The sequence below is a fragment of the Anas acuta genome, chromosome 23 (genome assembly GCF_963932015.1).
Source record: "Anas acuta chromosome 23, bAnaAcu1.1, whole genome shotgun sequence".
NCBI lineage: Eukaryota > Metazoa > Chordata > Aves > Anseriformes > Anatidae > Anas > Anas acuta.
In genome coordinates, this window is record NC_089001.1 from 4009924 (window position 1) to 4030316 (window position 20393).

Genomic DNA, 20393 nt, shown 5'->3' on the forward strand with positions numbered 1-20393 from the left:
AGGATTGTTATACCTGACCTATTCACACCACTCCATGAGCACAGCCTCTTAAACCTCTTAACGTTGTTTCCTCTAAAATTCAGACCATCTCAGTGACTATTCTCAAGCAGCAGTGACTCAGGAGCTTCGTTCTCAGAAAAATATTTGTTGGGGGCTGCACAGTGGCTTTAGGACTCTGCCAATCCTATCTCCCAGCTGGTTTTTAATCAAGGAATTGCTGCGGCCCTGAAGTTTACTCTCTCAAATTTCTCTTCCTATAAAATAATTAAGATGGGGTCTGGACAGTCCTTTTGGCCAGGAGTCTCTCAAAAGGGTGCCAAACACCTCTCAGAAGCGGGTCCATACTGTGAACCATTTTGCAACCTCACATTGGCATTGCATTTAAAGAAAGAAAACAAAACCAAACAAAAAGCAGATTGATGAAACGAAGATGAAAGCTTAATTATTATATTCCCTTTGGTTCGAAGATTTGCCCCAAAACCACAAAGAGAAAACCTCCAAAGCAAGTAGAGTGAAGAGAAATGAGGCACATTCAGCTCCCCACCGCTGCCCTCCGCGTTCCCAGGCGCGAGGGCATTGTTCTGCCACGCTTTGCATATCTGCATTAATGCTCACTACCAGCCACACATTGTAATATCCTCTCTGCTGTTAAAGTGCTTAGTAATAGCAGGCAGCCTGTTAGCTAACGCTGCACAGATGGACAGGTGAGTGTAAATCACAGCCCAGTGTAGCCAGATAAATTGAGGAAGAATATTGAAACCGGCTTCGGTGGCATTTCACTTACACCAAGGTAGGAAGAATTTGTGGACTCTCGTCTCTCTGATACAAATATAGTGTTATGTTTCTCCTTAAAATAATGAAATAACAGAACTTCATCATCAAAAAAAAAAAAAGCAGCAGCCTCTTAACCTTGTAGAATTACAGGTAAATGTTTCTAACAACAGGAAATCTTTTCCCGACAAATGATGTTCTACAAAAAAACAGGGCTCAAACATTTATTCAGATTTATTTAAGGCTCATGGCACAAGGCAATATCAGGAAGTGCTGGGAGAACTTAGAGGACTTTGGCTTGAGACAACGTCAGAGCATCCAGAAGAGAGCTCTGCTGCAGTTTTCTGCTGGAAATGCCTATTTCTGACATCACAGAGCTACTGGGAAGCAGCACGGTGAACCAAGGCCTTGAGCAGGTCTCTGCCAGGAACAAGACCTCTATTTTTAAGTGTGAGAACACACCCTGCGTACATCTGTGTTCTCCAGAGCAGCAAAAGCACAGTCTGAGACTTGTACACAGCAGGCTGTGTGCATATGTGAAGGCAGACTGCATGACATTAAAGTAAAGATGCAGTCTCATGCTAACTTATAGACCCATCAGCTCACATTTAACTGTGCTTTAGTTATGCTTAGAAAAGCTGAGGATAACACTGACTTACTCAGGATTAAGCTCTTTCTTAGTTTATATTAATACTTTAAAAGAGCAGGCAGATAAAGTCAGGCTGTAATAAATATCTAAAATGAGGAAGTTGCAAAAAAGGGGCATGTTTTCCACAGATAAAACAAGCAGCACTATTTTGGTGGCAGGTAATCATCCTTTTCCATATTTACCTATAGTTACTCAAAAATTTTTCAATGTATTAACGAAGAATCACACTCTCCAAAACAACTTTAGAGGTATACAAGGTAAGATATAAAGGAGCATGTGCATACGGTGAGCCAACATGCCAGGCAAAAGACAAGCTGTCAAATGTGGCCCTCTTCTCATTTTATGTCTTTTATAGAGAAACTATTTGGTTAAGCACCATTTTACTAACAAAGTCCAAAGGAAGAGACAAAAGTAGAGCAAAAGATGAAAAAGATTGCTTAGCAAGTATCGTCTTCGCCTCTTCCTCAGCCAACTGTTTGCAAACCGTGATTCAAGCCTATAACCACGGCGAGAGCTCAGCTACGGCTAGATGATCAAACAGCACCGACAGCAGGAAGGCTGCTTGTGGACAGCTGCTCCTTTAAGACACGCTCAGAAAATGAGCTGCAGCCTGTCTCGAGATGCAAACCCAGCTGCCTCCCAGTCATTCCTTGACCAGTTCACCACGAGACCAAAGCAACGAGCAGTAAAACCTCGGTTCGGCACGGAGCATCTCTGTGCTGAGTCGAGGTGCAATTTGTCACGTTCCTGGTGGCCACGCTGCGAGTTCACAGACCAAAAGGCAGCATGAAATTTTGTCTGACCGCCACACACAGCTGCTCCACGGATAACTGGAAACAAGCTGCAGAGCTCTACATTAGAGCACCCACGCACTGCACGCAGTGTAGAGCCGGAGCTGCAAGCAGATCCCAGCGGATCCAAGCAGTCGAACTCAGCAAGGATGGAAGGAGCACAAAGCAAGGATGACACAGGCTGTGTGTGCCTGATCCCCAGTTCCAGGCAAGGTGACGTGAAGCAAAGAGGGGTGCCCAGCACCGGTCTTCCCTTTGTTAGTGCTCTGGGAGTGTGCATCCACCAGGCAGTGCCAGCTAGAAAAGCAGCACCATGGCCACAGCACCCAGAGCTCCTGGGAATAAAACCAAGCACTGCTCCTACTCTGTCTGCAGGGCTGGCAACAGCACAGCCCTGTAAAATTTTCAGCACACAAACTATATAAAATCATAAGGATATGTTGCGTTTGACAGTCAGAACCTGAGCTTTACCTTAGAGATTATGAATTAGGCACTTCCTCCCCTCATCTCCTTCTTATTGTTTTATTCCCAGGACAGGAGTTGAGATCATAGGTAATTTTCTTCCAAAACTGGATTACTGCTGTTGACGGATACCTTTTTTTTTTTTTTTAAATTAAAAAAAGAAAGTGTCAATATTAGCACTTTAATCCTACCATACAATGCGAGAAGTATGAATAAGCGGTAGTCTGACATTTCAGAAAGCTTTGTGGTCTGCAAATACAAACATTTGTCTTTGAGGATACAATAGCTAAATTAATAAGAGGATCTCTACCTCGGAGGTCTGAATGAGCTTAAAAGACAACCACATTTAGAAAAGGTTCTTTCTCATACTTCTTCCCTACTCAGCCAAGAGAGGGAACAGAGGAAAGGAGAAGCTGAGCCTCATTTGAGGCAGTAGCAACTGGCATCTGTCAGAGCCAGAACAGACTTTTCAGCCTACAAATTCTATGTCCCACATCTTTATTTTGTTGCATGACATTATATGTGAACACACAGCAAAATAATCCAGGATCAAAGCCTACAGAGCATGAGGCCAGGATTCGTTCCAGAAAACTTATGCAAGCTGAGTCCTTCAGCTCAGGAGCATCCCTACCTCTGTTGAGCTCCCTGGGCAGCACCGAAACAACCTCCAGAGACACGAGTCACTTTGTGGAGACACTGGGGTCTTTTTAGGAGACTGCAGAGCAGGACTAGTGCAACGAGCACCCTGATTCTGGTAGTTTGATTAGGCTTCAGAGGAGTGGGATGCATGAAGGTTTAACCTCGCAGCTGAAGCCCTTCCCCGCAGCCCAAATCTCCACCAACAGCAAGGAGCTGACTGCCTTGAGAAGGATGAGAGATGCCAAAACTATGGTGAACAAGGGCAGAGGACACAGGCAGCCAGCTGCATAGCTCAGCTCACTTGTGTGTCACTCACTCACTGATGGCTCTGCAACCTTTTGAGCTGGCCCTGCCCAAGAAAGAGGAAGAACGGGGACAAATTTGCACTGTACTCCAAAACTCTCCCCTGTGATTACACCAAGGACTTTTGGAGTTTCTGGTTTGGTTTGGTTTCCACAAAACATTTACACCACAGAAAAAAATCCTTCCTAACCAGGAACTTTCACCCTTCCCAATTGCCCCAGCCTAACAACCACAAAATAAACGCCTTGCTCTTGCACAAACACACCCAAAAAATCCCTTCAGGGGCTACGAATGCCTCAGGCTGTCCCCAGGTGAGCCACTTTTCGTGCTGTACCTGCTGTACATTTAGAGAACACTGGCAAATCCTCACACGCTGCTAAAGCACGTTTGAAGCAAAACGTTACTTCAGTCGACAAGAAAAAAAAAATAAGTCAAAAAAGAAAAATAAAAGAAAGTTTCCCATTTTCAGCAGAAGCTGGTGCGAAGGTTACCAGGACTGCATGAGTCACAGCAGGAGGCAGATCACAAACAACCCGATCAGATAGGTTTACAAGGCAGGGCCAGAGAGACTCGATGAGTGCTGTAATAAATCTCACAAAGGCGCTCAGGATAATGCCAGAATTTACTATATGCCCCGCTGTGGACAGGTCTAAAAGGAATGAAGACAAGTTTCTGATTCCATGCACTCAGGAAGTGTCTGGTGCAGGTAGAAGATGGCATCTGCTGGCACGGCTCTTCCATCAGCTTTGGAGGTTACAGACTTGGAGGAACACAGAGACACACTCATTCTGCAGAAACCTTTCATCAATACCCACAAATGTGTTTGTTTTCCCTTGGAATTCTGCCCTGTAAAGGCAGGTACACTGCAAGGCTGAGCCAGGAAGGGAGCTGAAGGAAGAGGAACACGCACCTCTCCATGCTACGTCTCATTTCAGGATTTCCTTCTCTACCTATACAGCTCTAGTAATGCTGAGACCCCCATGAAAACAGCTTGCTGCAAAGTCAAGAGACAGAAGACAGCTGCTGTCTCCACAAATATACTTCCTAAACGAGTCAGAGAGGAGAAAAGAAAAACTGACGGTTCTTCTTGAAGGGAGAAACTCAGGCAGCAAAAGGAAGTTCAGTGCTTTGCTCAGGGTCACATCAGAAGTCTGTATCAGGGCTGGGAACTGAGCCCAGATTTTGGGGTTAAATTTACTCACAAGACCACTCACTCATTCTGTGCTTCCTTAGGACAACGTCACCTTTTTTATAACACTACACACATTAAAACAACTATAGCACAACAAACTCCAGGTACAGCAGGGTTCGGTAATATTTTTATTTTTTTATGCGAGCCTCACACCTCCCACTTGGTCCTCAGAAGCAAGTTCTGATTCATACCTCAGTTTTGATAAGGAACAAATGAGGCAGCCTTCATACACGTTCGGCACTAGCGATTAAGTGCTTGGGCAGTGTAAATCACCGTCACCCTCATGACCTCTCAGATGCTGAGGATCTGAACCTGGGACATTCCACATCCACTCCCTGCTTACTGCACACAGTTTTTTTGCACTAGGAGATGTCCCGTGCTGCTCAGGCCTAACATCAGGCACACAGGAGAGTATGAAAGCCTCCAGAAGTGCATGCAGGCACCTAAGGGGACCCATTTCCCTGTGTCCTCAAGAAAGTTCTGAGTTTTAGGGTAGAAAGAAAGTATACATAAAAAAAAATGAGCCAACTCAGACCACTCTGCACTTGGAGACAGAGGTGAGCTCCCCATGAACAAGCACTTGCATTTACTGACACACACAAAGACCTGGAACAGACCTTTTTAGGATTTCTTTGTACTTTATACCCTTCAGAGATCATCTGGTCTGTTCCTGAGCTCCGAGACGTGATCCATTTCCTCTCCAAAGTTTTCCTGACTGCTGATACTTGTCTAACACGACTCCTTGAAGCTGAATACTCGAGCTGTTTGCAGGTAGGTGCACAGGCTGTTACAGCCCTCCTGGCCCTGCCTCTCCCTTCCTGCTGCTCACACACGCCACGCTCGGCACCAGCTGCTCGCAGCCTACCCGTTCTCCTCAAACGCTCAGGGTTTGGTCTGTGAACAAGCAGCAGTCACATTTAGTTCAGAAGTTTCCAGCGCTGAGTCAGGCAGGGGGGGAACAACAGCACGTAACACACACCGTGTCCGTGCTGCGGGCACGATGTGAACCAACCTTGTCTGTGACAGCACCGTGACCAAGAACAGTGGCAGTGCTAAAAAAATGGGCTTTTATTCTTGCTGGGACCACCACGGCGCAGCTGATGTGCACTGAAATGCCTGTCCCTGCAGCTGCTCTCTGCAGCTAGGTGCTGGAGGAGTTTGTGTAAGCCCATACATCTCACAAGCTTGCCTCTGCCTTCAGTGCTGACTGGTGATCTCAGGTGAGCTAGGGTTGGCAGCAGTTGCACAGCCTTTCCCCTTTCTGGTGTGGCTGATAAGGCAGCTGGTGGTAAGGGAGGAAAGGAGCAGGGCATCCTTGTAACTCCCCCACCTACAGCTACACCACCCTGGTGACTCGCTGGCTTCCAGGGTTGGCGCGCACCAACACAGTGAAAAACCACCCGTCCCAGCTATCTGTTGAGAAATTACACACAGAACCACCCCCAAAATAAACCTGAAAATTGGCAGAAATCAGAAGAAGATCTCAAATGATTCACCAAGAGAAAATACAATCAAGAATGCCATTGAATGTTACTCACATGGATCGCATGACTAGCTCTGGAAGCTGGCAAGGTGAGGCAAGAAAGCTGGGGCTTTCACCAGTTACGAAAGCAACGCAGCAGAAAGGCTTGTCCCATGTTTCTGCTGGAGTCTCAATGCACAAAAGCCAGTAACATGCTGCAGTAAAGACTTTGGTCCCTCTTTGTTGAGTCTGTTGAAGAAAAAACATTTTGTTAAGGAGCTCTCCTCACCAGCACATTTTCAAATAGCCTCTCTTTCACCCCACAGAAGCAAAACTAAAGGTCCACAGATGAACACGAAAACAGTGATACTTCTTATGACCTATATTCACCATTTGTAAAAGTTGTTTTCATTCAAAATCTGTGTAAGTGTTGATGTGAATTTCAGATGAAACCCACTTTCTGAGAGTCTCTCATTTGACTGAAGGCAAATGAAAGCAAGTCCTAGAAAGGAGCCTTGCTCATTGCTCACAGACATGCTCTGCTCACACCATGGAAGGAACCCTTCCCAAACAGAATCATTAATGGCTAAAAAAGCCACATTCGGCCAAAACATGGGCCCGAGCTCAGCAGAGCAAACCAGGGACTTCGACACTTCCTTTCACATTCAGATTTTGGCCCAAGCTTGCCAAAACCTAAGTGGCCAGCATTTATTTCTTCAGGTTAAGAGCTTCGAATGGGTGCCAGACATTCTTATCTCAACAGATCAGATCTGCCAGGAACCGCACCAGCAGGCTGGTTCACTGTGAACCTAGGCACTGTTACCAAGGCAAAGACTCGAGCCCAAACTGTGTCACAAGGAAAGTCGAATCACCTGGTCCCCTCTGGAAACCACTCACACCGAGAGCCCTCTCTGAGCACGTGTGGCCCCAGAGTTTCACAGAGAAACAGGACTCAGCAGCTTTGGCAGCATCCTCACCCTGAAACCCGCAACGCACAGCTGCAGGGGAGTGGGTAGAGAGCTACAGAGAACAATAGGACCGAAGCAGGCTGTGAATCTACACAAAAGTTCCTACTGCTTCATTCAGCATTTACTTTTCCGTGGTCTCCTCCAAACACCTGGGAAACCCCCTCGGAGGTGCAGCTGCTTCTGAAATCTCAGGACGCTTGCTTGGGACGTGAAGAGCATGGGAGGCTGGACAGCTTTCTGTGCCACCTCCAGGACCACCTGCAGACCTCACCTCATCTCTCCATTAACTCCCTGCCCAGACTGAGAGAAAGGACCCCATTAGGAAGTCTAGGGAAAAATAATTAGGAAAGGGTTGGGGCAATTCCCTATCAACAACGTCCTGCAGCATTGTATCTTTGGCTCACTTCCAGACCATGCTTTTTAATACAGTTTTCCTCCCATCTTATTTGGATTCTTGCTTTTCTATTTCCCTTGGGAGCTTCTGTCAGAAATTAATGACACCTTTAATAATTTCACCCTGACACTTTATCTTCAGTCCTTTGCCCCACTGTCAAAAATCCCTCCTCTTCACTGCTGGTCACTGGTTTTGTATAAGGCCACTCAAACTCCACTCAGTTTAATGACTTTAACTGAAAGCAGCATTTATTTGTCCCTTTTCATCATCAACAGCAGGGATGGAGCTGTGTGACCCACCTCCAGAGCTACCAATGGGACCCTGGGATAGTGGAAACACACACAAAAAAAAATAAAGTTTTGAACCCAGTTCAGAAAAGGAAACCTGTTGCATCTTCATTTGGCCCTCCTGTTTAAGAGAGGGCACAAGATGTTCAAACTGATTTTATATCTAGATAAAGAAAAAGGAACTAAAACCCACCCCTTTACCTTATCAGCTCTGGTTCCTGGCCAGGCCACGCTCAGAAAACCTGACTTTCAGTTTGCAAAGCTGCACCGTGGGGCCTGCAAGGAGAATTTCTGCCAATTTGACAACTGATTAGACAGAATGGGAAAGCAAAAAAACAACCAAAACAAACAAACAAAAACCAGACTGAAATGCAGAAATAAAAGCTTGGTAAGTGGAACCATGACAATCCCCATAAAACAAATGTGTAGAGGTGAAAGTGCTGCACTGGAAGGTGAATTATGAATGTTGATTGTGGTCAGCAGGAACAGAAGAAGAAATTGGGATTTCTGGTCAGTGCCAAGGGAGCACCAACCAGCATCTGTTCTGAAGTGAGGTGAAACTCTAGGATTGAGTGTTGGGATTCTTTCTGTGTCCCTGTGCAGAATTGCCTGCAGGAACCGACCCTGGGTTCTCTGTAACCAGGAGCTCAAGCCTCTGCTACAAGCAGACAACCCTAGAACTGCCTCTGTGGGGTTTTATTATCCCCACTGGAAACACGGGGCTCCCAGTCACCCTAAGACAAGGATCCTGGCATGACTTTTTCTCAAGTCTACTCGTTTCACTATTATTTTATTTCCCAAGTAGCAACAAGATTAAAGGCTGGTTTAAAAACATCATACCTCAAACTAGAGAAATCCTGAAGACTGAAACACTCCTAGGAGAAGGCACATTTATCTGGCAGCTAAGGGAGCTGAGAGTTATTAATTACATGCTCCAGGAATCTGGATCCGTGTCCAGGACATTGTTGTGTGTCACTAAACAGGCAAATCAAGGCTCAAAAAGGAGTGTAATTGTAAGAACCAAAGGCTCACACTCTCCTCTTTCCGCCCCATATTGTCCTTGCAACACTTAATACTACACTCGCTGTTCTCCACACATATACCCTTTCATTTTTAGTGTTATTAAGACAGTAAAAAAATCAGAAAAACAAACTGTTGGCATTAAGGAGGGCTATGTCAGAAAGCGTGAGCGACAATTTTCTCTGCCGTCACGCAGTTAGTGAGATAAGGGCTTCATGTCATGAAAAAAAGCTGTCTTTTTCTGATTAAAAAAACCCAAAAACATCACTTTGGGAAGAACGCTGTGGTTGCAGCTCTCTTTCAGGACTCAGTACGACACAGATGTCATCTGCAGCCTCTGCAACTCAGTGGAAAGATTTCCACTTTCAGAGAGATACCCAAATGTGCACTATTCTTTAGACCCAGAGGTGTCTACCAAATATTTCTTGTTTGTTGAAGGGAAACGATGCCTGTGATGCAATTCCCCAGCAATTCTCCTCTGAATGCAAACCACAGCACTGAGTTTGAGTCCAACACCGCTCTCCTGGCTCCAGCAGGAGCTGTGTCTGCCACTTTCTGGCAGCGCTCCTTGTCTGAAACTGTCATCGACAGCATCCAAAGGGGCAGTGCAGCACAAGCAAAAGCTGGAATTTCGGTAAAACCAGAAGCCAGCTGGTGCAGTTGGTGGTTCCCCTGGAGGTGCTGCCGGTGCTATTCGCTGGGTGAAGCTGCCACCTGCCGGGCAGCTCCTCTCCTCCTCGGGGCTCGAAGGGGGCTGGCAGGGCAAGGAGGAGATTTGCCAATGCAGGCACCAACTCTTGCAGCTCAGCCTCAGCAAGGTGCTCCCTAACACTCACCGCAGCCAGCACTCAAGTAACAGCCCAAGGGGAAGAGAGCACCTTGCCTCACAGCCTGCCACAACTCCTCCGGTCTTCTGGTGCCAGGGTGGTATCAGGAAGAACATCCCCAAAGGCAGGTAAGAAAATAAAAATGTCTGGAAACAGAGCAGAGGAACCGAAGCTACCAGCAATTACACGCCCCAGGACAGTACGATGGGTGTTGCTGTTCAGGAAAGGATGAGGAAAACAGCACGGCTGCCGTGACTGTCAGCACTGCACATCTCATGATGGACTGAATTAAGGAGAGAGAAGAAAAAAAAGGAAAAAAAAATGCGTTCATAATAGTTCTCAGGGAAAATGCAATGCCTTCAGCTCGATGTTTCAGGCACAGCTTCCCACAGGCAAGGCCCTCACCAGATTTTATAGCACAGAAACTGTAGGGTGTGAGAAGGCCACAAAGCCCTTGCATGCTCAGCTGCTTTCACAAATTACTGTACATTTACAGCTCCTTGCTGTCCTGCAGGGGGAAGGGGTTCAGAAGAGACAAAGCCATGCCAGGCGTATGGTTTGGGCAGCCGCACACCTCCGGCAGGGCTGGCAGCTCGCAGCTCACGTAGCCGAGAGCCAACGACAGCTCCAGGGCCAGCCAGCAGCTGAGAACAACGGCCACTCTGTATGGGGCACGGCAAGAAAAGGGCTTCTCACGAGGGAATGAGCTGGGAACGCACTGGAGACACGGCATGTGCAGCGAGGAAGCCAATCCACCCTTGGCAAGTGAGAATTTCTGAATGGTTTCAGAACCCCTCAGGCACAGGAGATTTTCCATGAGTTGCACAGGCCGCTGCCAACACGTCGGTGAGGGGAACAATACGGCCCATTGCTGCGGCTCACGTGCTGAAATCCAGGAACAAGCTCAGATTCAAGTTCAGAGATAGCCTCTTTTGTCTCCCCAGATCCTGTACTGTACATGTGTTAGGATTTGAAGCCATTTCCAAGGCGAAGCAATGCAGCAGCAGGCACAGCCAAACGCGGGTATGACAGCGGCAGCATTCTCAGGCAAACTTCTTTGATGTTCTGCTCTGATTTCTGGTGAGAGCAGTCAGCTAAACAGCTGTCTCCAGGCAGATTTATGGCACGCTGCTATGAAACAGAAAAACTATTTGCAGCCCTGAATTTTCCGGTATCCATCTCTGTCTATAAACCTTTTATTTAACCCTGATAAAAATGGCGATTTAAAACACAGCAGATGTTTAGAAATTTCATCAGCATAAGTCATGTAAGCAACATAGCAGCAGCACTCAAAGAATGCATCTAACAAGAAATGCTCAGGCCACAAATTTTCATTTATAATACAGCACTGACTGCCATCTGATCATCTATGATACATATTTTTAAGCAATCCCTCACCCATGGCAGTGCAGAATGATGGGCCATTTTCTTTTACTCCAGCTGTACAGATTGCATTTAATTAATATTGCCAGTTTCCTGGAAATTCAGGGACTTTCCTTCTGTAGGGCTCAGCTGTGAAAACTGCCTGCTTTTTTCCAACTCTCACTGCATGGCCTTTTATTGTATTAAATGCAGGTGCCAAACCAGCGATTATTGTGCTTGAGGATTCTTGTGTAAATACCAATAGCAGCACCTAAGTTTCCACTTTACCCTCTCCATCATTTCTCTTTCGCTTACCTGTCCGTAGTTTTGCCCTCACTATCTTTACAGCTTATTTTAAACACGATTTCACCTCTAGGTACACTTTGAGCCAGGCAAAGGCTAATGCTGAACGTTTGCCATGCGAGGAACTCAGTCCTGAGGAATCCTCATCCATAACGTGAGGCTCCATCAGCAATGTTTATTCATCTCATACTCTCTTCTCTAACCCAGGTCCCACAACTGTTGCAGTAAGACACCGGTTACTACAATTCCACCCAGCTTTTATAGCTCACTTCAGACTTCACAGGGGTATCAGCACAGCAAGAACACAAGAAGAAATAACAATGCACTCACAAGTGGAAATAACTTCTGTATTCGGTAAAGATCTTGTTTTTTTTTTTTTTTTTCTTTCTAAGCTCATAAACTGGGTCACTGCAAAGTTCCAACCCCCGATACAAACATCAGATAGCAGCAAACATGCAGATTTTCTCTTCTTACTGCTCTTTGGACTATGGTGGGACCTGTCTACTTCTGCACCAGGCCTAACTGTAACCATTTGGGAGACCTAAAACCAGACATCAGGTTAACCAAACATTAAGAGAGTCCATCGAGTTTCCTTTTCAGACCAGACCAGGCCAGGTGATTTCCAAAGAAATATTTTCAAGTTGCTTTTATGTTTACAGAAGGGCTGGATTTTCATACTGGGCAGAGCTCAGCACAGTTTGGATTAGACATTAAACTACTGTATTAATTTATTTCCTTACAATTGCAGGTAGCGATGGCACAAAGCCTGGGTCCCTCAGAGTTCAAGTGCATCGCACAGAAGTGTGCCAAACAGAGGCACGCCACGGCCAGGTGAATAAATTCACAGCTTTCTGGCAGAAGTTGCCAATGCTGACCTGAAAATTAAATCCAGAACTTTGCTGGCCTGAAGACTATGGGAAACACTCGGCTATAGATCACGTTTTCTACGCCTGGCTTCCTCTCTACTGTTGGCCAAAACCTCGATCTGGGCTCTGCTGCCCATCTACAGGACTCCAGCAGCTTCACCTCTCGTGCCCTGCGTGCACACACACTCCCCAGCTGCCCCGTGCAAACCTACAGGTACAAAGATGGATGCTTGGCTCTCCTTCCAAATTTTGCACATTTAGCATAGTCAAATCTCCCACCAAGGAAAAGGGGAAAAAAATAATAATCACTGAAATCTGCAGGACAAAAATGTGAACTTGGTGCATTTACCGAGAATGAATTTTCTCTGCGGCCAGCAACCTTTCGAAGTCACAGCGCTGGTGCAGGACACAAACATGCGTTATGCTGGAGGTGCTTTGGGTTCTCCTGTATTTGTCTAATGTTTTCTGTTGTATCTGATAACATCAGAGAAAAACGAAACAAATCAGATCATACTGTTCCACTTATGAGTTGCTGCAGTGAAGTTAACCTGGACTTTCCCAGCTAAACATCTCAATATTGTGAAAATATTTTGACTCAGTTCTTCTCATTTGTTTCTCCCAACTTTTTACCATCTGAAAGAAACATCTGAAACAAAAGAACACACACTCAAATAAATCTGAGAGGCTCAATACTTTTATAAAACAAAAAACATCATTTTTAGTTTCACTTGCAAACTTTGTCAATCCTTAGTGTAAGAAAAGGCTTTTAGTTTTGACTAACAGCCTTAACAAATGGGACGTTTTAGCCCTGGAAATGAGGCACAAAGACCCAAAGCGCAAGAGCAAATCCTCCTCTGTTATTAAATCACCAGATACTCTGAAACTAAACAAACTTTTTGACAGGCTGTATCCAAAAGCAATGACAGCAACAACAAAAACACGCTGCACCCACCAAACACAGGCAGAATTCCCAGGTACAGGGCATCACCTTCTGGGGTCAGGAAGGAAGGGCACCTTTCTGTTCCCACCCTTAGCAAAAGACGCTTTTGAAAATGGTTTATCTTGCCTTTTTTTCAAGTTTCTATGATCTGGTTTAACATCGTCTGAAAGGCCCCGATCCATCTGGGACGGGCATTCTGCCTTTTGGGAAATCAGTCCTTTTAAGATACTGCAGAGCAGGCACCCCTGAAATTATTTAACTCACGTGACAAGAACACACAATAAAATACTTACTGCCTAAACTTCTTAAAACTAGCTTAGTAGTCTAAACTGCTCTTGTGTCATACACGGCCCTTGTCCAAGGAAATCTCAGTCACCACAATAACGTTTTGTTGCAATACCCACACTTCTTAACCCTTGTGATTCTTCACACGTTTGAAAAGCCACTACTGCTGCCTTCCTCCCTAACTGATTATAGGAAAGGAAAGATCAAAAGATGAAAGTACCAAGTGCTTTATTGCATTGCCACTAAATTCGAGCTTTATTTTATGCACATAGTGCTTGCTGGGCCATAGTGTTAAGCATGTGCTCAACTTGGAAGTCCTGCTCTCCATAAACTTATTCTAGTCTCCATCTTCTGCAATCAACAGCCATTTTTGGCTTGTACCTTGCCTTTACTACTTTGGGAGAAGACCAAAACAAGAACATTTCTGGAAAATAAACCTTCACAAAAGAAAAACTACCCAGCGTGGCTGGGCCCTAGGAAATCTACCTGTCCAGGAGGGTTCGGGTTAGCTTCCTTCTCCCGGATTGGGGCAGAAGCCCTACTGCACCAGCTGTTGTCTCTTCCTTCCTACACAAAATTTATCCCAGGCTTCAGCAACTAAATAAGGGGAGACTTTGGCTGTCTCATGTAGGTTCTGCTGGGGAACAGAGAGTTAAATCTCCAGTAGTATTAACACAGGCCCCGGGGCCACACAAAATCATCTATTTTAGAGCTTTTGCAATAACACACATCACCTTAGCAGAGGAGAACCTTGCTGGTTAATTAACACAGCCTAACGAGGCATGCTGTGTGCTCTGTGCTTTCCAGGAAGCATCTCAAAGCTCTCCGCTGGGAGACTTCTGCTTCTGGAATTACTAAAGCACAAATCACCGCAGCAAGGCGTGCAGAGTATTCTGGGTATCTCCAGGCATTAAAAGCCCGTGCAAAGCTAGCTGCTGACAGCAGAAAATAAGCAAGGTGGGGAGGAGAAGAGGCTGAGAACAGGCTGTAAAGGCAGAGGAAGGGCCAGCTCACAGCACAGCACGGTTCCTCTTTCCCCATCTGAGCGTACTTGTGGGTAACACCTCACCTACACCCCCCACCCCGGATGCCTTCAAGCCTCGATGAAGATTAATCCAGACACCCTCTAATGCTGGTTTCACATTTACATCAACTGGGCTCGTCTAGTGCAAGAGGAAACCCGCTTCCCAGAATATCCTGAGAGCTCTTTTTGCAACCCACCCAGAAAGATAGCAGCCAGCAGCCAGGACGCCTGCACTGGAAGCGCAGTGGGGCCGGACACGGCTTGTTTTATGGGGACTATTACATTTTTCTGACCCTTTGGATTTGGCTCAAGGCATAAGAAATAATGCTCCTACTGTAGCCTAGCTTGCTCTTGTTGACTCGTGCTGAAGATGACCACTTGTCCTGCAGGAGGAGGAAGGTTTGCTTAATCTCAGGAGCAAACTGGCAACTCGCTGAGACAAATGGGCGAAACAGTATGAGCGAGCAAAATGTCCCTTGTGGTACTTAATTGCCAGGTCACAGGCGTCAAGAGTTTTCATTGTTTTTCCTTCCCAACTGTTCTGGTTTATTTTGAAATCTGTGACGTTTATCTTAAAGATCCTGCACCTGGAAGTGAGTGGCTAGGAATGTATTGCCATTTCATTAAAAAAGGCCACCCCCAGGACTCAAGCGTGAAGTACTTGCAAACATGAGCCTGAGTATATTTAAGAGTCAAAAATAGACTACAAATCTGAAGAGCCTAAAGTTTATTCAATCCTGTTATTCTCAAAGCAATCTTAGTGTTGTGAGGATTGGATTCTGGATGTTTTTTTAGTACAGACAGCTGGTGACGTGCAAGAGCCAGACACACTCCTCTGCAGGTAGTCAAACCACCTGGCACCTCGGCTCTAGCATCCAGAGCAACATCCTGCACGGTACCAGAACCATCAGCATGATGAGCCCCGCTGTCCTAGGAGCACCTGTCTGCCACTGGGGAGCAGTGAATGTGTTCCTTGGTCTGTTCTGCTTGTGCACATGGCTTTTGCTTTACCTAGTAAAGCTGCTTGTGTCTCAACTGATGAATTCTTGCACTTTTACCTTTCTGATTCTCTCCCCTATCCCACCTGAGGACACTGACTGAGTGTCTGCATGGTGCTGAGCTGCCTGCCAGGGTTAAACCACAACAAGCACAAACAGAAAGGGCATTCAGCAGCATGCAAAACACCACATAGACATCATTCCTCCTCCCGTGGGTTTCTCCCATGAGAGTGACCAAGATAACAGCTTACCCGTTGCCCTAAAGCACAGTTGGGTCTAGCAGCATCCCCAGGAATGCAAAGACTCAAAACTTGGAGTAGTGTCTGAAGGTTACAGCTCTGACATTTTAAGGAGCAGCAGGGCTTGGAATGAAGCAGTTTGATGGTATCATATCCACACTTTGTTTTCAAGCCTGTAAACTGAGAGCACAAGTTATCCTATTGAGCAATACGTACACGATTGTCCATTGCTTTGTTAAACTCTTCTCTCCCTGGGAAGAACAAACACAGCAGCCAATGCAAGTTACAACCTTGCAGAATTATTGCTCCCAGGACGACTGATTAAATCAGCTGCCATTCAGTTTGCTGTAAAAACAAAAACAAAAACAATTTGTCCTGGGAGTAAGCAGCATGTACAGAGAGCTACGGAGCCTGATGGGGTACTGGATGAAGCTCCCTGTTACTGAGAGGCGTAGTGTTACCCCAGTGCCTGACACTAACACTCAGCTTAAGCTTTAGCAGAAAAACATCTCTCTCTTACAGCCTGCCATGCACACCAGCATTCATCTGCCCTCTGTTTGTATCCTCGACAGAGAGGGCAGGAGCTATGCTAAGTGAAATCCTCTTGTACCTACAAGTGGCCATTCCCCAAGCAGCCAGGACTCACGTTATCTTGTTTTCAAGGGAGAAACAATTTTTCCACCCACCAGCTCCACACAGAACAGGGACAAGAGTCTTGTTTCCAGGTCACTCTTTAAAATTCAGTCCTGCAATGAAATGAGACATACCTCGCCCATACCTTGGGCAGGTCCCATTTCCGAATGGCATTATCAGGGTTGGGACAGGATGTTTCTTGCTGCACATCCCACAAACCATATCCAAACAGTACTGCTAATCTGCTCCTCTCAAACAGTCTACCTACATAAATACCTGTGTTTAATAACCTGAGACGTAACAACTAACTCACTTCAAACTGCAAAAGCACCCAGCAAGAGAAGCTTCAGCAGCTTCCTTCTCCCATGCACTCACTGATTAAGCAGCAAGAGAGCCAGCCTGCCAAAAGAGGGGATAATTAATGAGAACCACATCTGACATCTGATTTCCAGAGAAACTTCGCTAAACGAGGAGCCACTCATTAATGCACAAAATTCAGGAACAATAAAACTAGTGTAAATTCAAAAACATTCCTCAGCAGATTCCAGTCTAATCTGCTGAACGCAGAATATTTCCTTTTGGTTTTTATTAATCAAATGTCTAGCTAATGATGCTAAATGAGCAGTTCTTATTTGGACTGAAAAGTACTCAGCGCCATCTGATGCACAGATCTCCAGTATGTTTTATCTAGACAGAAAAAATGTTTGAGGCCACATCTAGTCTCTTTTCACTGAATACCAGGCTCAGCCCCTCTCAGTGGTTAGAGAATGAGATCTGAGATTTACCCCGAGATTAAAGCAGCAGCCACAGATGTGAGAAGGGGCTGAAACCACAGGGTAACTTCAGAAACAAAACCTAGAGCACCCACCATTCACTGAAGCTCGAGCACACCCAGTGCTGGAAAAAAACTTTTTGTGGTTCACAGGCACATATCCACCAGGAGCCACCTGTATTTCCTGGATCAGGCCAAAGCTAACAGCAAAACCATCAGGGATGTCTGCCCACACATTTACACTGGTGACTGTAGCATCAGGCTCACAAGTCTGTCCAGGTCCCCCAGAATTGGTGTGGCCACGTTGGCTGGGTCTGTCTCAACAGAGGAATGACCCTAGACACTTATTACCTGACAAATTAAGTATTTTGGTTCCTCTCGTGAATTCCTTTGGTCCATACAAGAGGCAAGAGAGACAAAAAAGGAACCTGAAGAGGAGAAGGATGCAGACAGATTGAGTAACAAGCACAGTGCTTGCAGGGGCCCTGCTCCCTAGGGAGGTGCAGGTGGCAGATCTCGTCTTGCTCCGCACAGGTGGAGGCTTGTACCAGGTTTTTGGTCCCCTCTTAGCTCTGACTTTTTGTTCTGCTGGTATTTTTGGAATGATAACAAAGAGACTACATATTTAATCTGCCAATTGGCATTTCTTTCGCTAGGTAAATATTTAATTCTTTCTTTTTCTTTTTTTTTTTTTTGGTAAGACCTCCTTGCTTGAGTTGTACTTCCATTAGCCTCTTGACCCTTGGATAAAGAGGAGTAAACTCCAAGCAACCTGTATTTTTGCATTTTCTCATTTCCCTACACAAACTTACCCCCAAGTCAGTTACATACCCCAGAAAGTTGCATCATCTCCCACCTCTGCTCCTTGATGGACATTTTTTTGGAGCGTGCGATGCAGCAATACAGCGCTCGTGCTGTGCCTTGGCTCAGCAAGCAAAGCCTTGCTGGAAACAGTGGAGCTTCCCTAATTCAAAGCAGCTAAGTGTGGTCTGAAGGGAGACAAATTCACTTGCTGGAGATAAAACAACATCTTGCGGGCATTTCCATCAGCTGGTTCCTGGTCTCTAAGGGAGTGATCAGAATGACCCTCAAAAAAGCTGTGTACTGCCCTATGGAGTCATTTGTTCTTTACATTTCTTCTGTGCCTGTGTTATTCTTAAACAGAAGGAATTGCTGAAAGAGGTAAGAACTCCGGCACTAAAGAACAAAATCTTTTAAGAGCAGAAATTGGAGGGGCGCTACCTGCAGCATAAGGAAGTAGCACTGGAATTTACCTTGCAATACAACTGACAAAGAAGAGTTAGATGCAGGTTTACATTTCGCAGAGAAATTAGGTCAGACTCCACAAAACGTGAAATGATTTATGTTAATGAAACATTAACTCACAACAAGGGGGAAGATCTTGGTGCTTTCATGGGAACTTATTGCTCAGGAAAAAAAATAAACGTGGCAATAAACCAACCCAAACAATCACCAAGTTAAACTGGTTTGGTCTGAGAGTCTGATCCTCAAAAGCTGTCAGATCATTCACTTATTTGTTCATGGCTCAAGCAAATGACACGAACTATAGCAAGAACAATCCTATGTACATACCACCTATCACTAATAAATATGTTTCTGTAAAATATACCTACTCAAGGGCAGCAATTTTCTCATTTGTCCTCTTGGACAAATTTTCAGATGTCATCTCCACAGAATGCAGATTTATTCACAGACTTCTCGAAGGGCTACAAGATGTGTGGTGTTCACCTCCTTTGCCCTGTGGGGTGTACTTTGCTCAGCTCTGGACCACCGCTCCCCATCTCTGCCTGTTTCACAGCATCAGCCAGATGTTGACAAGCTGTAGGTGCGTTGTCATTCAACAATTGCAGTGAGGATTCAAGAGTTCAAAGCCATACAGCTGCTACAGCACACATCACTCCTGGAATTCAGCTATCAAATACTTTGCAAGCTGCATGCAAAAGCTTTAAATTCATCTCTCTGTGTTTTCTTCAGCTATGGCTACCACCAACATCTCCGACCACTTTCAGGCTTTCTTTGCCTCCAACGTAAAGGGAATACAGGTTAAAATATCAGGGGAAAGCGATAAGTTAAATGCTGAATGCTTCAAGCACATGCTATCTATAACAACAGGAATAGACCTCAAAGATCAACAAGAGTTCTCTTAAACTTAAGTGCTGGGCTGAGACTAACGCTGCCTTTACCATCTTGCATAACTCTACTCTTCGGCCCCTGTGAGATCCCTTGTTCGTTCCCATCGTATTGTGATATTTCTCCAGAAATTTAGTGCCTGAGCTTAAGAGAAAATAAAGGCTTGGTTATTAAAGCTATGTTACAACTGAGATGTGCACACACAAAACTCTTCAAGATTAGGCTATTCTACAAAGGAACTGGATGCAGCTGAATATATTTCTTAGCTTTGTTGATTAATAAGGTGCACTTCCTTATTTTTAGATAAATACCAGATGTCACAATTATTAAAGGAAGCTAAAGAGCAATACTATACACAACCTTGAACAAATAAAGTAGTTCAATACTCTCCACGAAATTTTACAGAGTTGTTTTTCAAGGTTCTGCTCTTATTCATTGTGTTATTACCCAGAGATTAGCATAGCAATGTCTGGATCGGGTTTCACAGTTAAGTGTTAACTTCAGATATCATGAACTTGATTCTCTGGGATAAGAGGGGTTTTGTTTGTTACGTCCTCTCAGCCAGAAGCTTATGAAATTTCTGCTCTTGATTTCTACAGTTAAAAAAATAAACAAAAGAAATGATTTCCCCACTTGTAAAGGAACTGGTTTAGGTCTTTAGTAAGATCCCTTGAGATTTACAAATGAAAAAGAATTAAAAAAAATAGTTACTATTATTACCTGAATGTGTAACATTTCTTTGTGTACCACACAGAGAAAGAAGCATTTTCAGATCTGCATGAGACCACCCCTTTCTTTTCTTTTGCAGCCATGGTAGGGCTGCACTAACTGACCTCAGTGGGAGTCATTTCCCTGGCGCTGAAAAAAACCTGGATGAAGTCCACTGGGAGCGAAATGAAATCTCAGGGTATGGGAAAAGGACTCTGAAACCTGACCCCAGATTACAAGCTATTGTTGTCTGCGACTTTCACTGGTTTTGTTCAGGAGGGAAAACTGCATTTAGGGCCCTCATTTACTTGTCTCCACTTATGTATTATTTTAATTATTAACCTTAA

At 45.1% G+C, this 20393-nt stretch overlaps 1 protein-coding gene across 4 annotated transcripts in view; it reads right to left on the reverse strand.

The window, feature by feature from the left end:
- Positions 1-20393, reverse strand: part of POU2AF1 (POU class 2 homeobox associating factor 1) — a 79109-nt gene that overhangs the window by 26031 nt on the left and 32685 nt on the right. For all 4 annotated transcript variants that reach the window (XM_068659215.1, XM_068659214.1, XM_068659212.1 and 1 more), the window contains exon 3: positions 6346-6518. The gene's annotated coding sequence lies outside the window, so the exon portion shown is untranslated. The remainder of the gene's footprint in view (positions 1-6345; positions 6519-20393) is intronic.